The sequence below is a fragment of the Quercus robur genome, chromosome 10, assembly GCF_932294415.1.
Source record: "Quercus robur chromosome 10, dhQueRobu3.1, whole genome shotgun sequence".
NCBI classification, from domain to species: Eukaryota; Viridiplantae; Streptophyta; class Magnoliopsida; order Fagales; family Fagaceae; genus Quercus; species Quercus robur.
The window spans coordinates 6,560,749-6,582,028 of NC_065543.1; the positions used below are offsets into that span (position 1 = coordinate 6,560,749).

Here is a 21,280-nt window from a genome sequence, read left to right on the forward strand (position 1 = left end):
AGTGTTGGTTTAAACCCTCGATTTCTGGCTAGATTTTTTGCGTATAATTCTGATTTTAGTTTTGGTTTTTAGTTCTTGGCAATAGAAATATATTTTCGGGCACAAATTTTCTTTGTTGGGATTAAGGAAACCTGGAAAAGTGGTATTTTTTTAATATATATATATATATATATATATTTAATAAGTGCATGTGCTTAGTATTTTTTTAATTTTATTTTTGTGAGACTTGCGTGCTTAGGAGCAGGGACGGAGTTGTGCTTAGACGTGGGGGACAGTAGCCCCACTCAGATTTTTTTTAAAAAAAATTTTAGTATGTATATAATATATTATTTTTAGCAATTTATTTTAATAAAATTACACTTTACTCCTTCAACAATATTATTAATATTTTTAAAAACGAAAAAAAAAAAAAAATAGCGCATTAGCAAAAATTAAGCCGAAACAACACTCAAAACAAACACAAGCCAAAAAAAAAATAATAATAATAATCAAAGCCGATTAAAACACCCAATGGCAAGACACACGTAATAAAAGGGAAAAAGAAGGGAATTTCTAAGCCACTCTCAAAAAAAAAAATTAAACCTAATTAAAGGCAGAACGCAGACTGAGGGGTTGGGCAGCAGCAAGCACCAGAAGCAAAGGCAGACAAGCACAGTAGCACACCACGCCTGACGCCACCAGCCACCACCAGTCCACCGCAGACCGCCCTGCCCCTGTCAGAACAAGCCTGGTAATTTTTATATCCAATCTCTTTTATTTTTTTGGATGAGAATATTGTATCCTCCCTCAGTCCCTCTCATATTTGAATCTCTAATTGTTGGATTAAATTGTGAAGAGAATTTGAAGAGAGACAGAGACTAAAGAGAAAGAGTGAAAGAAAGAACCAGAGACAAAGAGGTAAACTTGCACTGTGACTCTGGACTCATCTTTCTCTATTTAATCAACGACAAAAGTTATATTTTTTTATATATAAAAAGCTGTCCAGTCCACTGAGTCCAGCAGTCCTCTCTCCCTTTGTTTGATGTGTTTAATGAAAAGCATAAACAAACAAAACACGCAAGTGACGCAACAGTACAACACTGGCAACAGTGCAACACGGCTCAACACCTATATATTGCATATATGCTTTTGATGTAGTTTTGTGGTAGTGGTTTGCTGTCTTTTAAAAAATTAAAAAGATGTTTTTTTTTGGGTAAGTAATTAAAGAGATTTTTTGTATGTTTAAAATTTATTGGTTAATTGTTGAGTGTTTATATGGTGGTTGTCTATTGTGTATTGATTATAGATTATTGGCCATATAATGATATGATAATTTCAAATTATATTTTATTTGTAGATTATGAAAAAATCAATTACTATATTTGATTTTTTTAAAAGAAAAGTTTCAAATGATTTAGAAGCTAATACTAGTGGTGCAACATTACCAAGCACTAATGTTAAGGAAAATACTGATGTCCCAATTGAGGAAAATCTCGACATTACAATTAGGGAAAATTCTGATAAACTAGTTGAGGAAAATCTCAACATCACTATTGAGGAAAATTCTCAAAAAAAATTTCAAAATGTTGATATGAGTTTGTTGCAATTACAATGTGATCCCGGATGGCATAGGCAAATATATACTTATCACGTTAATCAACAAAATGAGATTCGGCGATATTACATTAAGTTGGGTTCATATCAGCCTCGTTTTAAAAGTTTTTAAAAATCTAAAAAGGATTAAAGATTTCAAGGTTATTGGTATGAATATAATTGCTTTAAGTCGTGGCTTGAATATTTTCCTAAAGAAGATGCTGTTTTTTTGTTTATACTTCTACCTCTAACTCCAAGTTCTGACTCCATTCCTATTTAGGAGAAACAAGAAAAGAATTAATACAATATTTTTTAGTAGATTGTATTTGGCAGAATTATAAATTATTATTTATGTGCATGCATAAGTCTCCATTTGGTGGATTTATTGTTTAATAGATAAAATTTTCAATTTCCATGCGAATTATATTCATTAATTTGTTTTCCTCTGCAGTTTTTATATACAGGTTTGTCTTCTTGTAAGACATATTCGGCTCTCTCAAAATGTTTACAGGACCGTCGCCTCAAGAAAACATTCTTCCCATTTCAATCAACGATGAGCTTCCGAATTCTGATTCCTCAAGCCCCTTCAGGAGAACAATCATTTACTTCAACTGCGTCTTTTCACTGTTAATTATTTCATTTTTGTTTTTTCTTCCGGACGGGTTACTAGTTCCAGTCCTCTTCAAAGACCAACCAACATACTATTGTATGTTACTAATTTACATAGGGTTCGCTGTGGGTTTCTTTCGTGCGGTGATCATCGAACACACGCCCGAGCCAATGCCAAAGGATGTAAGAGCATTGAGTATTGTTACCGCGTTCTCCATGTTAACACAAGTAATTGTAATACTCCTGTGTCTTGCTAGGTTATAATGAACATGGTTTTTCTTTTTCTTTTTTTAATTATTTATAAGGAAAAAAAAAAAATTCTTAGAATGGTTCCTATATATGGAATTTCTGCCTTTCTTTAACCTATGAGCTTGTATATATGCTTGTTTATTAAGCTATGTTATGTTATCTGGGTTCTTTGTTTTGTGGTTTTATTTCAATTTCATCAAAAACTCTTTGATCAGAACAATTTCATAATTATCCATATAGTAATTTGATAATGGTAGATAACAAAATGGTGTTTAGGATCGCCCTACTTTGTGGAGCTGGATGCAACTAATAATTGGGATCGCCATACTATCTTGACTTCCACCTATGCTTTGGTGATGTAAGACTAGGACAAATCATTTTGATCCTGCATTTTGCTCAAAGCTCAAAAACAACAAGATGTAGTAGCAAATATAGCAATTTCATCTCAAATCCCTCGAGCATTAGCATTGGAAAATGCTAATGCTATTCTATTTTACAATTCTAAAAACTCACTTTATTATTATAACATCCTATTTTACAATACCTCCACATCCCAAACTTCTATTTTCCTCTTCTACTCATTAAAATAATATATTTACAAAATAAAATAATATATATTAAAATTATATCTTTTCTCTCTCATCTTTCTCCTCTTTTTCATTTTCAACTCTCTTCCAGAAACCTCACAGAAACCTCACAGCAACCCAGAAACCTCACAGTAACCCGGCCACCACCATCACCACGGCAACCCCCCACCTTCACCACCATGAACCCACATGACCCATAATAAAAACCCCACACCCTTCCACCACCCCACGGCAACCCCAGAAATCTCAGCCCCGAAAGCCATGGCCACCACCATCACCACGGCAACCCCCCACCTTCACCACCATGAACCCATATGACCCATAAGAAAAGCCCCACCCCCTTCCACCACGCCACCACCCCACGGCAACCCCAGAAACCTCAGCCCCGAAACCCATGGCCACCACCATCACCACGACAACCCCCCACCTTCACCACCGCAAACCCACATATGACCCATAATAAAAACCCCACCCCCTTCCACCACCACCACCACCACCACGGCAACCCCCAACACCACCACCATGAACCCACAAAAAAAAAATCCATCCCAAAATCAAATCAAACCAATAGCAAATTCCAAATCCACAAGATGACCCACAAAAAAAAAAATCAAGTCAAAATTTACACAAACCCAGCTACAAATCGACCTCGCCGCTGCAAATCAGAAATACCCAGAAATCGCCGCTGCAAACCAAAAATACCCAGAAATTGCCACCATACCACGCCGATCTGACTTCCCAGTCTCACCTCCACGCCGGACCCACAACCCACGCCAGAGAAGCCCACCGTGAGAGAGAGACGTGATGAGAGAGAGAAGCCGTTGTGGTGAGAGAGAGACGTGATGAGAGAGAGAAGCCGTTGTGGTGAGAGAGCCGTTGGGGAGAGAGGAATGAAAAGAGAAACAAAGGGAGAGAGAGAGTCAGAAAAGAGGGGAATAGAAAAATAATATAACTTTTACAATTGTGCTACAGTACTATTCTACCTTTAGAATTGTACTGTAGCACAATTCTAAATATTTTTGCAATATTTCCTTATAGCATTCTCTGATGCAGTGGTTATTTGGTGCATTTATGCTAAAATACTCTTAGATATGACATTAACATCTTCTGATGCTAATGCTCTAACTCACCAAGTAAACACATATGTGCTAGTTGTGGCCCTTGTGGGTATGTGCGGGCAAGCTTTCCATATGGGAATTCTCTATGGGTTAAGTAAATTAGAATACAATTCCTTCGTGGTAGTTGCAAAACAAAATTAGAAAAAGAAAATGCAAATTATCGTAGTATTTGTTTTGTTGAGAACCGAAAAAGTATGTCTGCTTTTACCATATATATTTTTTAATGTTTAACCATATTAAAAGGGAAAATTTCCTCTCACACTCGATTAAATCCATTATTTAATTTATATAAGTATTCACAATTGAAGCAAGAATGTCCACATTCGCTTACATCTTAAAACATGTAAGTGAATGTGAAAAAATTAATGTAAAAAAGTGAATGGGAGAGTACAATTGCTGGTTTAAAAATTCCATCTAATATTTTTAGATTTGGCTTGAATAAGGGAGCACCTTAATGTGCACCACATGGGATTATTTCGTATATAACATAAGTTAGCCCTAGTGCTGGGCAAACCTGTTAGATGGCAAGAGATTAAGGATGAAGCCTGACTTTGTATCCATTACATTAAGCCCAAGACGGAAGGCTAGTTCCACTCTTGTTCAGAATCCGACTGATCCTTGTTCATGTGTTTATAGTCTCCACCTTGTTCGCAAGTTCCCTGATGATCAAACACAAGCACAAGTCAAGCGTTGAAATATTTTTTCTGGATTATTGCAATGGCTTCCTCGTTTTCAGTACTAGTAATAGGCTTCCACAGCGCCACTTCTGGTTACAAATGATCTGTTGTTAGGTCCAGTTTTCAATGGATTTTCTACTTTCCTTACAAAATAGCATTTTTGAATGAAACACTCTGTTTTATGTGAACATGTGTATATAATTTAAGAGTTTGAATTTAGTAAGGAAGGGGTGTAAAACTTATATTTTACACAATTTAATAATAGATTGTCACGTCAATTTTTTATCTAAAATTCAATATATCTTACAACACATAATAATACCTCACTAAACTCATATTTAAATTGAATTTTTCAATGAGTATTAGAATTGATTGAGTATAATTGTATATATTTTTTAATATATAATATGATAAATTGATGATGTAGCATGTTGAGATTGGAATGGTAAAATTTAGATTTTATATCACATTCTTATTGAATTTAATCTCATATTTTAACAATTATTAGTAAATTGAATTTCAGTAGATATCAACTGTACCTACAAATTCCAGAGGAATTGTGTAGTCTAACAATTCACCTCTTGCTGCAGCAAAGTCTTCCATATATAACTTATCAGAAAATCTCACTAAGTCTTGTTGCTTGTTGATAATTGTTTGTATTTTTATTTTTTTTAATAAATATAACTATCAACTATTATCATACCAATTTAATGGAGAATTATCTCTATCTTGGGGCACAAATGATGTGGCAATTTTTAATTTGCCAACATAATATGTTAACTTGAAAGACACATGTTTTCTCAAAAAAAAAAAACTTGAAAGACACATGACACCATTTGATATAATTAATTTCATGACACAAAAATTTGTAATTTGCCACTAAAATTTGAGTGGCCTTTTATTATTCTATTTTGAGTTTGGAAATTGGGCAAGTGTCGAAATATTGGCGTTTAGTTTTTATACACCACAAAAAGTAAAAATAAAAATAAAATTTACAATCGGAGTCAAGACGCATCACTTATTTAATGGACCCCATTACAACAGCCTTCATTGCTAAACAGAACTGGACCCCTTTTTTATAACTTGTATAACCCTGACCCATAATGTATGAAAGCCATCCAAAGAGACATTGCGAAACCCAGGGAGTGACTATCATGAGAAAATCCATCAAACCGCGCAAGTGTAGACGATATTGGACCAAAGCCAATAATGTATTGTTGGCCATGACCCATGGGAAATATTGAAGAGATGGCACGTGTTTGTTGTAAAATAATCCTCCATTTTTTTTTTTAATTATTATCTATATCTATACTATTATTTAAGGGGTTTTCCTTATTTGGATTTCTCATTTTTTTAGTTCAAAAATGCCCTTACACCCCTATATTTAAGTAGAGACAAAACGAAAGGATAATTTGGTAAAAATGCAACTCTAACTTCCACTAAAACATTGCCTAAAAAATAGGGTCACTCTCCTGTTGATTTTCAAATTAATTTGTCCACTTATAAATTAAATTTTCAAAATAAAAATTATATACATAAAATAAAAACACTTTTTTTTTTGCTACAAAATAAAACCACTAAAAAAAAGCCTCACTTATAAATTAAAATTTCAAAATAAAAACACATTTTTTTTTTTGCTACAAAACAAGACCACTAAAACATTGCCTAAAAAATAGAACCACTCTCCTATTAATTTTCAAATTAACTTATTCACTTATAAATTAAATTTTCAAAATAAAAATTAAAAACACAGTTTTTTTTTTTCAACAAAAGAATGTCGAGCAACGGAGAGACTATGGAGTACATGAATGAAGATTCGTTTCAAAAGGTGAAGCAGAAGATAGTGGACCGGTCTAAGGTACTCTATGGTTGTTAATCTGTGAAATTTATTATCTTTGAATGTTGGATTGTGAATTTCATTCGTTTTTACGATATGGGTTTTTTTTTTTTGGTAGAAAGTGGCTCAAACAAAAGAGTTGTTGTCGAAACAAGCGGATCAGATGAAGGAGATCCTCTCCAAGGTTCATTAACAAGGTGGTCTTTTTGTTTTTCAAGCTTTTTATTATTATTATTTAAAATAATTAATTGGATGTATTAATATATGGATCGGATCTTAATATATTACTGTAATTTGTGTTTTGATGTGTAAGTGACACATCTTTTGGGGGTGCTTGCTTTTGGCGCGTTTTGTTATTTATTGGGAGCGAGTAAGTAGAATTGTTTTGATTCATAGAGAGCTTTAAATACACCAATTGCTTATGTGATTCTCTTTTTGTTGATATTTCTATGTCAGGACCCCAAGATATTCCCAATGTGTATTGCTTATAATATATAATTTTTGTTCCTCTCCGGTGGATATACTATCGGTTCATGAAATGGCATTACTATCTTTTGGTAAGCTTTACAATATTGAGAATTTGTTATATTCCATAATTGCCTGAGTTCATTTATTTATTGATTTATAAAGCTTAATTGGTTTTTTAGGCAGTGGGGTATTGAATTTTGATGGCAAATTTGCGTTTTTGGTTATGTTGTTACTAAACGTAGGCTCATGTGTCATTTATATTATCGTGTGAATTTAAATGGGGACTGGAGTCTCTGGACTAGAATCATTCACAGTGATGTCATATACTTGAGCTGATATAAATGCTTTAAAGACCAAAAAAAGAAAAGAGTATTTTAGCATGCTTTAAAAAACATGAGGGATGCACGTGAGTAAAAATGATTTTTTTTGCAAATTGATGTTATGAAAATAAATAGAAAATGAACATATTTCAATAATAATTAGCCTTTGAGCACGTGTTTGATGAAAAATTATTTCACCGTACATAATACTCATCGCACCTCTAAGTTTTTTTTGTAATTGGAAAATGTAGTAATTTCAAATTATAATAAATGCTCTAAATTAACCCTTACTCAAAAAATAGAAAAGCCTCTGAGCACGCGCATGAGCGCGTGCTTAGAAGCTAGTTACTATTTAAGGGGTTTTCCTTGTTTAGATTCCTTAATTTCGATAGTTAAAATATCCTCAAATTTACCTGTTTGTAAATCTTAAATAATAGGGTTAGACATGTAAAATTACTAATTTAAAACTCCTAAATTTTAGATTAATTTGAAAAAATATTTCCAACAAAATAGGAACACTACCACTTCTAAACAACCTAGCATTTTTTTTTCTTTAAAACAAAATTAGAAAAACAAGTTAAATAACACACGTTTCCTCTCTTCTCTCCCACTAATCCATTTATCTTATATGTTTTTTTTTTTTTTTTTTTTTTCCCTTTTCACCCCGTTATCATCACATGTCTCACCATTCTTAATTAATTGAAATTTAAAATTTAAAATTAACCAAAACTACTCAAGGATAACTTCCGCAAATTGAAGATTTATCCCATAAAAAAGTCACCAACCCCACACACATTGATCTATTTCTTTTTTGTTTTATATGGACATCTATTTCTCTTTCTATACAAAGAACCACTTACAAATATACTTATGGGGCTTACATCTCCAATCTAGGTTGGTAACTTTCAAAAAGAAAAAATTAATTTAATTATTCACTTTCTTCTTTGATATGAGGTTGGTGTTTATTTGATTCTCTTTCAGTGGTTTTCAATGATGAATTTCATTTGGTTTGGTGGAAAGGCTATGATCAAAGATAGCAATTTGCAACCAATATCACATCTCTTTCTTTCTCTCTCACAAACTCTTTCTTTTACTTTTTCATTCCTGTACAAGATAAAATTTTCACTCCCAATATCTTTGGGATTATATTTGTATTTTGTGGTTAGAACCTAGAAAATTTAAAAAGTTACAACTTTTCACGTTTAATTGTTGCTTCTGTTCATTGATGGCATTATAAATAGGTATGAAAAATTTTCTAAACATTAATGAAAATAACTAACTTCAGTTGCTCTTGCCTCTGATTGGTCCATTAGGTCATTACATTTTCACTTGATTTTTGTAGTAAATCTGAGTGTTTGAAAGATAATGCTTTACATATCTGATTTGCTCACTGTATTTGGTTGCAAATCAACCCAAACTTTTACTATTATGTTTTTCAATGTGCATTATGGTAGAATATTGGTAATATCATTCCAATTGATATTTATAGTTAACAAAAATTAACTTGGATAAATGATTTATTGGTTATGCGCATGCTCAGAGGCTTTTTTTTTTTTTTTTTTTTTTGGTAAGGGTTAATTTAAAGTATCCATTATAATTTTGGATCACTACATTTTCCAAAAAAAAAAAAAAAAAAAAAAAAAAAACTAAGGGTGTGATGAGTATTGTGTGTGGTGAAATAAATTTTCATCACACCCCTAGGTATTTTTATAATTGAAAAATGTATTGATCCAAAATTATAATGGATACTCTAAATTAACCCTTACCTAAAAAAAAGAAGAGCCTTTGAGCACGCACGTGAGCGTGTGCTCAGAGGCTAGTTATTATTGTCTATCTTCTTGTATACTACTTCTAACAAGATATCTTGTTTGTCTTCTCCTATTTGAATTCCAATGCATGTATAGAGAAAGATCATAAGAATTATGACACTATCACTTTCTCACTTTTAAACATTATGATACTAAACTAAAAGAAAAAAAGGCTTCATCTCATGTGTAAAGTGTGTGTGATAAGCCTAGTTATTATTATATGCGGATATGATATGATTACAACATATACACGCATGCTCAAACTTCCAAAACCAATAAAATCGCTAGTCCGCATATACATGCATGCTCAAACAAAATTATATATGCATTTGAACTTTGAAAACACCAATGAATAATTATTTTTGTATATATTTGTTAATTTTCTTGAAAATATTAGCGAAATCTTATTTTTGTGTGTATATATATTTGAATATAACTAAATTAAAATTATATAATAATTCTTGATTTGAGATATTTTTTTTATTATCATAATTTGAGATATGTTTTATATATAATTAAATTTAAATTAAGTATTCATATGGTATCTGAAATATATTTTTTTCTTATTCATTAATTAATAGATATGTTTTACTTTATTGAAACTTTTAACCTCTTACACATTTAAATTTAAATTTCGAAAAAAATAAATTCATTTACCATTAACAATACTAACAAACTTGTACAATACACTATATCTTAAGTATGCATAACCATTATTTGACCCACAAGTATCGAAGAAAAATCCAATATCAAGGATTATTTCAAGAAACAATTATTCCAATCAATCTCTCAAAAATCTTTTCAAAAACTTAATTTTCTAGATTGACCTTAATAGATAGCTCTATCCATATTTATAATGATAAATTTTTTTACTAGTTTTGTTAATTGAAACTCACATGACTCTCCACATTTAATGTATTTTGTTTTAGTGAGATTCTTATTTACTCCATTTATTATCCGGAATTGGTAGGAGTTGTATCCTTCACAACTTCCGCTCTTTAGACTTTTAACAGTTTAATTCTACAAGTAAAACAAGGAACTTGCAACGCTATTTTCTCCTTCAGATAAACTCTTTTCCTATACATACTAGTCTTAACTATATAACTTTCTAGTAGGAATTAAATTCCTTGACCAACCCTATAAAAGAAGACTTTGATGGCTCCAGGTGAATTTGTAATTTGTCACTAAATTCCTTGACCAGCCCTATAAATTCTTTCATGACACATAAATTTGCAATTTGTCACTAAAATATGAGGTGGCACTTTATTATTAGTTTACTATTTTGAGTTTAAAAAGTGGGCAAGTCTCGAAATCTTGAGGTTTAGTTTTGTACACAATAAAAAAATAAAATAAAATAAAATAAAATAATAAAAAAAAATTCAATGGGATCAAGGACCATCATTTATTTAATGGACCAAAGCCCATAATGTATAGCCCATAATGAATGAAGGCCATCCAGAGACACATTGCGAAACGCAGGGATTGACTATCGTAAGAAAACCCATCAAACCGTACAAATATAGACAATATTGGACCAAAGCCCATAACGTAGGCCATGACCCATGGGAAATAATGAAGAGGTGGCATGTGTTTGTTGTAAAATAACCTCCATGTTTATTTTTATTATTCTTATTCTTATTATTATCATTATTTATATGTAGCTATGATAGGATTTCAACATATGTACCAAAGTTTCAAAAAAAAAAAAAAAAAAAAAAAACATATGTACCAAGATGGAGACAAAGCTATATTCTTGAGGGGCCCAATTTCTAGAACCAAAATAAAATAGCTAGTATGAAACTCAAAGAGCATGAGTGCATAAACACAAATGAATAATTATTTTTAAAAACTACCATTGTGATCAATCTCTCAAAAAAACTTATAATTTTTTTTATAAGTTTGTTATTTGCTTGAAAAGATTAACGAAATTTTTTACATTTTGTTAAATATAACTAAATTGTAATATGTTTTTAGCTTATTTATTAATTATTAGATATGATTTTCTTTATTGAAACTTTTAACCTCTTACACATTTAAATTTAAATTTAGAAAAAAATCATTTGCCACTAACAATTAAAATTGTACAATACATTAAATGGTAAGCATAAATAACCATTATTTGACCCACAAATATTGAAGAAAAAGCCAATTTCAAGAATTATTTTAGAAAACTATTATTCCAATCAATCTCTCATAAAACTTACTTATAGAACAAAATCTCTTCAAAAACTCAATTTTTTTTATGACATCTAATCTGACTTTGCGTTCTTTCTTGTCTAAAAAATCAACTAAATACTAAAATAATAAATTAAAGAAAAAAATATTTAAGTAATCAAGAAAATTATGAAAACTAAGCATATTGAACACATAATCCAAAAAGTGCCTTGTTGAAAGTAACTTGACAGAGCCTAAAATTCCTTGAACAGTATTTTATCATTCATACTAATTCTACCTAATTTGGATTTGACAATGGATTCTCTTCTGCCACATATCTTAAAAGAATTGAATTAGAGCATCCACAGCAATAAAGCTAAAAAATATAGCTATTTGGAACCACAAAAAATTACTTTATCTATTTTACCTACTCACATGATGTTGCAGTAGTGGATCTACTTTAGCTTTCAACACAATAAAATAATATAAATATCATAATAAAATAATATATCTACTACAATAAAATACTATATCCACACAAACTTCCCAAATTTCCTAAGAGTTTCTTGGTAGCCAGACATAGCAATCCACACCCAACACAGCACAAACATCCACCACCACCACTAAAGAATTGTCATGTATTATTTTCATAATAAAAATAATGAATTTGACTATATGACTAGGCTTTTGTAATATTTGTATAACACATTATTATTTTTTATGTGACACTAGTTTTTTTTTTTTTTTTTTTTTTTTTTTTTTTTTTTTTTATAATTCCTTAAAAGGTTTTTTTTGGGGGGGGGGGGGGCGGGGGGAGGGATTTATTTTCGTTGAAAGCCAAACTCCTAAAACTTTTAATTTTAATAAATAAATATATTTAAAAAAAAAAAAAAAACAAATACAAGATGCTAAAAATTATTGAGGCTAGGATATATCTCTCCTTGCTCAGTAAACTTTACCAATTAGGTTAAAACTTGAAAAGTTGTTTTGCATTAGTGAGATTCCTATTTACGCTCAATTTATTATTTAATTTTACAAGTACAATAAGTAACTTGCAACGCCCTATCTCCTCCTTCAGATAAACTCTTTTCCTAGAGATACTAATCTTAATTTGAAGAGATACTAATCTTAACTACATTAGTAAGAATTAAATTCCTTGACCAGCCCTATAAAAAAAAGACTGGCACCGACTTGAATTAAGTTCAAAGAAGGACGACTTTGCCGTACCAACAGGTGAATTTCTTTCTCTCTATCCGCAATTTTTATATGAAAACCATCTCTGGAATTTTTCATTGAACTTCTAGCCGCACATGTATTTGAATAATTGTATTGATATGCTTTGACCTCTATATACTTGGTTTCAGTGCCATCTTCCTTTGTTTTTGTTGGTTGAAAACTTGATCTTGTTTTCCACTATATATAATTGACACAAGTGGCTTTCTTTTCTTTGATTTTGTTATAGCATGTAAATATCAATATTCATGCTTTCATATTAGGGATGTAGCATTTGACTTTCACTGTACACAAGCTTTAATGCATGGGAGGAACTTTTTTGTTTTAATGGTTGAGTCTTTAATTTTCAGCACAAAAAAAAAAAAAAAAAATAAATAAATAAATATTGAGGGTTTTAACTTATGAGCCGTACTTTGTTCTAGAGAAAATTTTAGGTTTTGTGAGATATTGAGAGCTACCACCTTTGTAATATCTCTATTTTCTTTTATGTTTTTCTAACAAATACAATCAACAAGAAAAACGATTGATCTAATATTGTTTGACATGGAAGATTTTTCATAGTATCACAAGATGTTTGCAATTTTGTTCTCTAACACATAATTTTGTTGCACACAATAGTGTTTTTTCTTTAGAAGTTCTACAATTAATGATGAAGGCTGATTCTAACTCTTCGAGACTATCGTTTCAAGAAAGCCCTCAAAAATCCTATACTTTAGGGTTCGTGGACGCAATCCTACACTCCGTGGCTGCGTTTTATATGCTTCGAGGCATGGATGGAAGAGTATTAGTTGATCCACCGAAGCTGTATCTTATATTTTTGGTCATCAACCTGTTGGTGATTACTTACAGCTTGATTTCCCGGAAGGTCCAACACAAGGATGGTAGATTTCGCATGTTGACAGCACTAGTAATGCTAGTAAGGCTGATACTTAAATATAGCGTGTGATACTAGTAAAATATTCCTGTACGCCGCAGCTCAATCTTTTTAGGGCCTGCTCCACATAGATCATGAACATCATATTGGGTTATAGGTTTTTATTTTTATTTTTTTTAATTATTAGAAAAATGAAATCCTAGAATGATTACTATGGCACTTCTCTGTTTTTTTTTTTTTTTTTTTTTTTTTTTTTTTTTTCAAGCCGGTATTTCTGCTTGTTTAACTATTAAGCTATGTTATGTGGGTTCTTTTCTTTTATGGTTTTCTTTTAATTTCATCAAAAACTCTTCCATCACAGAAATTTCACAAAAATATTTAACAAATGGTTTATATATATGTACGCATTTCTATTTTTCTTTTTTTCCAAGCGGGTATTTCTGCTTGTTTATTAAGCTATGTTATTGTTATGCGGGTTTTTTTCTTTTAAGGTTTTCTTTTAATTTCATAAAAGACAAGACTTAAGTACAGTATTTTATGTGTTGTTCCATAAGTTCCTCTATTAAGATTCAGCTATGTGGTTACTTAATTAAAAAAATACACTTCCATAATTCTATCTCTTAAGAAAAAATTTACATAGCAGAATCTTTAGAGAATAACCGAAAGAGCAGTACCTAAATAATGTTCCTAAGTCTTACTCTTTCATAAAAACCCTTCCCTTCAGAACAATTTCACAAAAATACAAAATAAAAAATAAAAAATAACAATTATCAAGATAAAAAGTTAATAATGGTAGATAATAAAATGATGTTTGAAAGCATGAATGAGAACCAATATAATAATAATTAATTAATAATACCAATATTTAATCTAATGTGAGTGTTTTATTATTTTTAATGAATTGCAGATTTTTGAACTGCACCTACGACTTATTGTAGAGTGCATTTTAGTCATTTTCGTTGTTCCAAGTATATTTTGTTCATTTGAGTTATTTTGGGGTATTTTAGAGGTTTCTTGGCTTTTTATTCTCACTAGTCGCTAACCCGTGCGATGCACGGGATTGTTTTAAATTAAATGTTAACATGTTCAGGTTTAAACATTTCTCTAATTTCAATTATTGAGAGCTAAAAAGTCCCCAATATAAGATCGTCCCTAAATCATCAAACTATTGTGGCAATATTACTATTTAAACAAAAAAAAAAAAAAAAAAAAAAATCAGCAATACAAAAAAAATTCACTCAACTAAATCAAAAACTTTCATCCAACCAAATCAAGACACTCCTCCATTTTCATACACAGCCAAGTCTACCTTAGGCTTGAACTCAAAATGATTTCATTTCTTTAAATGCTACACAAAATTAAATTTGTTTGTCTCAATATTATTTTACAATATATAAAATTATTATGATAGATGATTAAAATAATTAAAATAACCTATCAAAAAAATAATTAAAATAAAATCTAATGTTTGGGAAATTTTTTGAAATAAAATTTTAAATTTCTTAAAACTTAGTTAATAGAGTTTCTATTTTAACTAAAAGTGAAGATAACCATAGGCCGAATTTTTATTTTATAGCATAGAATGTTATAGTTAGCTTCGTATCATGTATAATACGTTAGTTCATTATGATAGTTCCAAATAATATCCTAATACCTATCTATATGAGTTTTCTTTTTAATGATGCCATAAAGGATGGAGTCTAATAGAAGTAATTTAAGATCCAACATATCCAATAATTTGTTTTTAAAAAAAATTTAATTTCAAGTCTTTTAATTATAAATTTTTTTAATCATAAAATAGACTCTATCTAAACTCTAAAGAAAAACATTTGAAATGGTCACATCATTGATACCAAATTATGATGGTTGCAAATAACAATATTATTATTCATGATTAAGAGATGAACAATGAAACTGTGAATTAACAATTTAACAATTCAAATACCAAGTTTAAACTACAACAACACATATACAGAAGACTTCAAATAAAACTTTAAAATACGACCCTAGGTACCTGTCCATTCACTTACAGTAAAAGCAACAAAAGTTACAAAGAACAATATGTCAAGCACAAATTATTCTCATATCAAGTCATCGACAGAAACCTTAAGCTAAGAAATCACTTTGCACATACCCATCTTTTGCAAGGCCATACACAACCTTCTTCACTCTTCAAATCATAAGGAACCAAATATCGAACTACATAAACTAATAAGGACAATAGTCTAATATCCACCATAACAATGTGCAACTTAAGGCTGCTCTACTTTCTCCACCACTTCTGAACCTTCTAAAACACTAAAAATACCCAATTTATTAAAATGAAGTTGTTTAATGAAATATCTTTTAAATTAAATCATTAAAATAATAAAAAAATTATTGAAAAAGATAATGACTTTGTGATAAAAAAACTCAAACTTTTGCACTCACCAGGGGCCATCAAATCATTATGTTTCGACTTAGCGTGTAACACCTTCACTGAGCACTATCTTTGTGAAAAAGCTCAAATCATGAGTCCAAGGTTGAGGTCGATCTAATAATAGCCTAAAAAAACTGCTTTGTGAACTTGAAAACACCAAACAAAGAAACAAACTCAATCATTATCAAAACAATTAAACAACCAAAAAGAGGCAACAATTTCATTCAAATGAATAAACAACCTTTTAAAATCATAGCAGATGAGGAATAGTTCTAAATCAAAACCTTAATTAAAACAAAATCTAACCCAATCACCTAAATCAAATCCAACTGATCAAAATACCAAAAACTATATCCTATTAAACCCCCAAATTTAAAATAAAATTTTACTTTTTAAGCCTCTATATGTTTTGATGGAGATTCAGTCTTTCAAAGATAGAAAACTCATAGCTTGTGTATAATTATCTTATGGGTAACATCTAATATAACAAAACAGTAACTAACTGACATTGACACCCAAAAATCTATTATGTATCTAGAACCTTATTCGAAAGTTTTGAATTAAAAGAATACAATTTAAAAATATTAGTAAACCAAAGTGCCAAATTTGACCTAAAAACCACAATTTCACTCCCACTAACAAATAAAGATATCTAGTAAGGGGAAAATCCTAAAATTAAAGTAAAAAATCACTAACTATTCTTTAAAGCCCATGTAGAATTTGATCTTCTATGATGTTTCCCAAGATTCTACTAAAAAGAATAGACAGGAAAAAGGATGCTTGGTCATGTCGCTATAATCTTTGGTTTTAATGCCTTTAAATCATGTTACTTGTTGATCTTTAGCAATGTATTATTCTTACCATTAAAATTAATACCTTTAAATCATGTTACTTGCTAGTATCATAGTTCACATTCTATACATAAATATACTCTATTAAGTAGGATGGGAAGCTAATGCAGTTGAATTTTATTCTTTATTTAACCAAAGTTAGAACAACATGATTTTTATTACTCATTTTAAGATTCATATGGTTACAGAAACTAAAGCCACAATCTGAGAATCATGGCCAACCTATTTTAATAAAGAAATAAATATAGTGAATTAAAATAATTACCTGTTTAGGTTTGAAAATTTTCAATAACTTCACTAAAAAAATGTCAAATATCGAAGGAATCAGCTGTGCCCATAATGAAGCCATTCTTGAAAAGGAGCAACTCTTCTGCTAACGCCTTGTTGTGATCTTTATCCATGCCAAACTATCAAATATAAGTTTGAGAACATACAAAAATAAGCATATAAATGAAAGGGAAAAAAAAATTTACCACTAATTTTTTCAATAGAGGCTTACATAATTGCATTATCGACTCGCTCCTTCATCTATCTTAAAGTTTTCAGCAAGCCAATCAACTATTCTCTATTAAAAATTACAAAACGTAAGGGTGTAATTTAGTCAAACTATCTATAAATCAGAAAGCAAAAATTATTCAATTTTGCTTAATACCCAAATGAAATTATATAAGTTTGAGAACATACAAAAATAAGCATATAAATGAAAGGGAAAAAAAAATTTACCGCTAATTTTTTCAATAGAGGCTTACATAATTGCATTATCAATTCGCTCCTTCATCTATCTTAAAGTTTTCAGCAAGCCAATCAACTATTCTCTATTAAAAATTACAGAACGTAAGGGTGTAATTTAGTCAAACTATCTATAAATCAAAAAACAAAAATTATTCAATTTTGCTTAATACCCAAATGAAATTAGAGAGTCAGGTGTTACCTGGGACATTGATCTTGAAGATGTGGGCATTAGGGGATTCGAGCCAGTCCATGAGGGCTATCGATCCTGACCATTATCTGAATATATTGAGCCAGTCCAATCAATATCTTTGAAAACGTTGTAGCAGGAACGCCATAGCCCATAGAGGTTAGAGATTTAGAGTGAGAGAGGGAATGCTTCTGCATTAGGTCTCTTTCTGCATTAGCATTAGGATTTTTTTTTTTTTTTTTAAATAAAAGAGACTGCGTGCGTGAGGTTGAGGATTTTGGGGAAGGTTAGAGATTTAAAGAGAGAGGAGTTCTCCTGCATTAGGAGGGGAGTCGGGAGAGAAAAAGAATAGTCGGGTTGTTCTCTTAAAAAAAATTAAACTTTAATAAATAAAAAAAGAAAATAATGATGATGTGGAAAATTGTGGGAGCTTTAAAGGTTTCGGTTTTATATATATATATATATATGAGTAAAATAAAATTTATTAGCTTGGGCAATTTTGTCAATTCATAAATTATTATGTTCCCACCAAAAAAAAAACTTATTGGGAACTTATAAAACTTTATTGTGATGAAACACAATAGTTATCCCAATATTGTGTTTCAACGAAGGCAACATAAGCTCTCGGATGGCCTATTGTGACAAACTAATGTCACAATAGATATATTTTTTCGTCACAATAACTCATGAAATTCAAAATATAAATAATAATAAAAACACCTAACGTAACAGATTTGAAGTCTCATGATTCCCATCTCTCTCGATCTCTCTCGCACACGCTGAACCTGTAGAACCCCTACCGCGGACCATCTCTTTTAGCCGCTGGCCAGGTATTTTCTCTCTCTATCGCTCTCTCATTTGTGTTTTCATTTTTTCATTTTTCTTTACTTCTTGTTCGTGTTAGTGTTAATCAAGTTGGTTTGCTTTCAATTTTTTAACAGATTCGATATTAAAGTTTGCTCCAAATCCTACCAGAGGGACCCTAGGTATGACTTTTCTTTTCTTTTTCGTCATTAAATTAATAATTATATAATATAATAAACCAAAGATGGAGTTAAGGATTTAGCTACAGTACTACAATCCTTATAAGATTCAGAACCCCTCAAATGCTTATGGTTTCTTTTCTTTTTTTTGGGTAATTAATGCTTGTGGTTTGCTTTACTACGAATATGCGCTTCATTGCAACCTAAGCCTAGACATCTGCCTATATATTTCACTGACCCTGAAAACACAGTTGCTTATATATATATATATATATATATATATATATTTGACAATTGCACCACCCAAAAAAAAAAAAAGTTTGACAGGGCCTTTAAAATGTTTGTATTAATTACTGAGTGGAAATTTCAAGAAACTCCAGAAGTTGATATTCTATTCGATAACTATTTATAAAAATAAAAATTAAAAATTTTTTTTTTTTTTTAAAAAGCACAATTTTTTGACTAAAGGTTCTGTCTTCTTCTACCAAAAAGACCAAAGGATCTGTCTTTGTACTATATATCTAACTATGTGCTAGGGATTCGAATGTGTTTAGTAAAACTCTTAATGTATACATATATTTTTTTACTACTGGCAGGAAAGGCAAACCAAAGCTGACATGGGTAGTACTCTTCCAATCGATTTTGTGTGGGATATTTGGGTAATTGGATACATCCTCTTTTTTATATTGGTTCCCCCAAATTAATTCACACCTACTGGAGGATCTAAATTAGTGACATATTAATATTGTAGCCTTGTAGGGGATCATTAGCTCAAAATTTATACATTAAGAGCCTAGCCTTGACATCTGCAACATTTTTCAGCTATAGCTAATCTCATTCGTGCCTTTACCTTCATCGACTGTACGTCTCAATCGGGTATGACCATCTCTCTCTCAAAATTAATTCTATTAAAGAAGTAATTTTCATGGTGCTAGAACTTTGTTACTGCATGTGTATTAATTCTATAAAAGAAATCAGTTTTATAGTGCTACAACTTTGTTCCTACATGCCCTCGCAAAAGGTCAAATATCTTTGCAAAAAGTTATAGTGAGAGCATATAACCCTCCAAGGCCATCACATTAACTTTTGTTGCCAAAAGGGATTTTGCAACCATACCTTCACTAATAGATAATTTACGAGAGCAATCCATTGTCGTTACTAAAAGAAATCCACATTCACAAATATGTTACTAAATGACAAGAAAAGTCGACGACTTACTTCTAGTGAGAGGAAGCAGTTGTTATTAACAACTATTTGTGAGAACTTTTATACACTCGTAATTAGTTATTTGTAAATTTCAAATTAACAACATACTTTTTAAAGACAAGTAATGGCGTCGGTAAAATTTATTTATGAGAACTTTTATGCCCTCGCAGGTAGTTAGGAACAATAGTGACAACATTAAGCTGCCACTTAAAACGTTTTTGCAAGGGATTAAATGGTGTTGTTATTCTATAGATTGCGAGGGATGTTGTCGGTTTGGACAGAGAATCATAGCAGATTTTGCAGTCCCCTTCGAAAATGACTTGTGTCCAGTTTTCCCGAGTTGCTGACTGTACAGCCCAAAGGAGGACAGAGGCTTCAGCTTGGAGAGGAGAACATTTGATATTGATCTTGACGTCAGCTCGGCATCTTTTGTGTAGAACTTGATTTCTTAAATACCAAATTTCATCAAGAACTAAAGCCATGTTGAGGGAGATGAGTCACTGTTCCTCTGATGGAACAGGTGCGCTGGGGGGGGGGGGGGGGATCCAGAATGAGCTATTACAATTGCTTTTGCAAATGTTAATTTTTCAAAAATAAAATTAATAAAATCTTACTTAAAAGTTAAAATCAATCATGTCACAAGAAAATTTAGTGAATTATACCCAAAAAAAAAAAAAAACTTAATTAGTAATTTTATATCTCAAAAAAGTAAGAAGAATTCATTTTAAATATAAAAAATTAAATATACTTTAAATATAAAAAATGCCACATTTAAAATCGTTATCTTAGTCCTTAAAATATTTCAATTGTCAAGCCGAACATGTTGGGATCTAGAAGATTTCTCAGCGTTTGAGATCTCCCCTTCCATGTAAGGGCCTAAAACAATGGAGTCAGTGGGAGCTGGCTCAAGACAGTCAAAGAAAGAAAAGATAATACCATGCTTTGAAGTGAAATCACTTTTCATTCAAGCTGTTCAATTGCATCATTCAGTTCCGACAGCAAGGCAAGTAATTATGGAGCAGCACTGTGGGATACAAACATTATTAACCAAGCATTCAGAAGATGCTAGTGATGATAATTGATAAATAGAGACATAAGCAAAAGGCACTGATTAAAGGCCCCCCCCCAAAAAAAAAAGAAACCCAGCAAAATAGCTTATGAGCATATTTAAAGCAGCCATAAGTAGATTAAGATCTTAATAATATAAAATCTACATATATATAAGTAGATTAAGATCTTAATAATATAAATTCTACATATAACAAAGGCAAGCATGTAGTTGTTATATCCAACCTGTGTAAGAAATTCAATGCCTTACTTTGTAACAAAACAACCACAAACATAAAACAAACAACCACAAACATAAAACACATCTACAACACCAAGGCTCAAAAAT

At 30.9% G+C, this 21,280-nt stretch overlaps 2 long non-coding RNA genes across 2 annotated transcripts; one reads left to right on the top strand and one right to left on the bottom strand.

Annotated features, from left to right (window-relative positions):
* Positions 1–370: 370 nt before the first annotated feature.
* On the top strand, positions 371–2,527 carry LOC126702211 (uncharacterized). The gene is made up of 3 exons (XR_007647682.1): positions 371–730; positions 836–897; positions 2,024–2,527. It is a non-coding gene; the product is annotated as an uncharacterized LOC126702211 (long non-coding RNA).
* A 12,959-nt stretch (positions 2,528–15,486) lies between these two features.
* On the bottom strand, positions 15,487–18,064 carry LOC126702213 (uncharacterized). The gene is made up of 5 exons (XR_007647683.1): positions 17,708–18,064; positions 17,500–17,591; positions 17,276–17,341; positions 17,042–17,183; positions 15,487–16,071 (listed from the first exon to the last, which is right to left on the bottom strand). It is a non-coding gene; the product is annotated as an uncharacterized LOC126702213 (long non-coding RNA).
* Between the last annotated feature and the right edge of the window lie 3,216 nt (positions 18,065–21,280).